This window comes from Amblyomma americanum, chromosome 1 (genome assembly GCF_052857255.1).
Source record: "Amblyomma americanum isolate KBUSLIRL-KWMA chromosome 1, ASM5285725v1, whole genome shotgun sequence".
Taxonomy (NCBI): Eukaryota; Metazoa; Arthropoda; class Arachnida; order Ixodida; family Ixodidae; genus Amblyomma; species Amblyomma americanum.
In genome coordinates, this window is record NC_135497.1 from 486,894,645 (window position 1) to 486,897,356 (window position 2,712).

General features: G+C 51.5%; 1 pseudogene; it reads left to right on the forward strand.

The window, feature by feature from the left end:
• The first annotated feature begins 1,953 nt into the window (after positions 1-1,953).
• LOC144116774 (U2 spliceosomal RNA) lies at positions 1,954-2,110 on the forward strand (annotated as a pseudogene).
• The last annotated feature ends 602 nt before the right edge of the window (positions 2,111-2,712 follow it).

Here is a 2,712-nt window from a genome sequence, read left to right on the forward strand (position 1 = left end):
TTCCTTTTCGTTTTTACTGGCAACAACAGAAGAAGAAGAAGTCACTAATACTTGGGTTCAAATCCCCGTGTGCAGTTTTAGGTTATGAATATCTGATCCGGGTGCGATTTGAACCGAACATATTTTTAGAAATGTGGCGGAGGACTTGAAGGTTGCTTCACTTCCGCCACCTGATGGCCTGGTATTGCACTGCCTCAGGGATTGACCTGGGGCATTATAGCGCGCGTCTTCTCTATCCTGTCTTTAAACTCTCCTACTTTTTGCACGTGGTAGCTATAGTGGCTCAGCTTGAGCCAGTGGGCAGGCCTGTGCACTTTCATTTTCGTTTTTCCTGGCAATAGCAGAGGAAGTAAAAGAAGAAGAAGTCGCTAATACTTGGGTTCAAAGCCCCGCGGGCAGTTTTCGGTGATAGAATATCTGAGCCGGGTCCTATTTGAACCCAAGATATTTTTGGAAATGTGGCTGAGTGCTTGAAGGTTGCTTCACTTCAGCCACCGGTTGGCCCGGCATTGCACTGCCTCCGGTATCGACCTGGGGCTTTATAGCGCGCGTTTTTTCTATCCTATCTTTCTATCATATGTTTAAACTCTCCTACTTTTTGCACGTGGTAGCGATTGTGGGTCAGCTTGAGCCAGTGGGCGGGCCTGTGCACTTTCCTATTCGTTTTTCCTGGCAACAAAAGAAGAAGTCACCAATACGTGGGGTTCAAATCTTCGTGTGCAGTTTTCGGTTATAGAACATCTGATCCGGGTCCGATTTGACCCCAACATATATTTAGAAATGTGGTGGAGGGCTTGAAGGTTGCTACACTCCCGCCACCGGTCGGCCCGGTATTGCACTGCCTCCGGGATCGACCTGGGGTATTATAGCGCGCGTCTTTTCTGTCCTATCTTTCTATACTACCTTTGAACTCTCCTACTATCTGCACGTGGTAGCGATTGTGGCTCGGCTTGAGTCAGTGGGCAGGCCTGTGCACTTTCCTTTTCTTTCTGGCAACAACAGACAGACAGACAGAGAGAGCCGCTATTGGGTTCGAATCCCGTGGGCCGTTTTCGGATATAGAATATCTGATCCGTTCGATCCCGGCCGCGGCGGTCGAATTACGATGGAGGAGAAATTCTAGAGACCCGTGTGCTGAGCGATGTCAGTGCACGTTAAAAAACCCGAGGTTGTCGAAATTTCCGGAGCCCTTCACTACGGCGTCTGTCATAGCCTGAGTCGCTTTGGGACGTTAAACCCCCATAAACTAAACTAGAATATCTGATCCGGGTCCCATTTGAACCCAACATATTGTTATGAAGACGAAAAAGAGGGCAGTGGCGCGGGACGGAGTGCTCGCGCTAGGCCTTGAGCCATTAAATCATATCTTCATTCTTCATTCTGTCATCATGTCGTGCCTTCCTTGGCTTGCCACCACGTAACATTTGGTGTGAGGTGCTGGGTTCTCATCGTCATCCTAGTCCCCGGAGCATCGCCGCCTTCTGCTCGCCTTCGTCGTCGGCCGAGGATACCTGGCCTCCGCCGCCCGGCTCAACCCCAGCTCGAACTGACCAGAACCGACTAGCCGCTTTCCCCCCGCCCCGTCCCCAGCCCTGAACACTAGACACGGCGACCAGGACCTGACGTACGATGACCCGACTACGACCCGAACCAAGACGGCACCCCCGCCCAGGCTGTGCGGCGATCCCTCAACCCTTGACCTTCGGCTGTGGGTGACCGACCGCTGGACCCGAAGCTCCGGGGGCAACCGTCCACCAGACAATCTCCTTCATCTTGGTGGCAAGCCTTTCATCTTCTTCTACCCTTTCTGGCCATGCTCATTGTCACCTCACCGTAATTCTAGCAATCGATCGGGACGATCGCTCGGAGGACCGGGGGTCATGTTATGAAAGACGAAGAAGAGGGCAGTGGCGCGGGACGGAGTGCTCGCGCTAGGCCTTGAGCCATTAAATCATATCTTCATTCTTCATTCTGTCATCATGTCGTGCCTTCCTTGGCTTGCCACCACGTAACAATATTTTTAGAAATGTGGCGGAAGGCTTGAAGGTTGCTTCACTTCCGCCACCGGTTGGCCCGGTATTGCACTGCCTCCGGGATCGGCCTGGGGAATAATAGCGCGCGTCTTTTCTATCCTATCTTTCTAACCTATCTTTAATCTCTCCTACTTTCTGCACGTGGTAGCGATTGTGGCTCTGTTTGAGCCAGTGGGCAGGCCTGTTCGCTTTCCTTTTCTATCTTCCTGGCAACAACAGACAGACAGACAGACAGACAGACAGACAGACAGACAGACAGACAGACAGACAGACAGACAGACAGACAGACAGACAGACAGACAGACAGACAGACAGACAGACAGACAGACAGACAGACAGACAGACAGACAGACAGACAGACAGACAGACAGACAGGCAGACAGACAGACAGACAGACAGACAGACAGACAGACAGACAGACAGACAGCCGCTATTGGGTTCGAAGCCCGTGGGCCGTTTTCGGTAATAGAATGTCTGATCCGAGTATCATTTGAACCCAATATATTTTAGGAATGTGGCGGAGGGCTTAAAGGTTACTTCACTTCCGCCACCGGTTGGTCCGATATTGCACTGCCTCCGGGATCGGCCTGGGGAATAATAGCGCGCGTCTTTTCTATCCTATCTTTCTAACCTATCTTTAATCTCTCCTACTTTCTGCACGTGGTAGCGATTGTGGCTC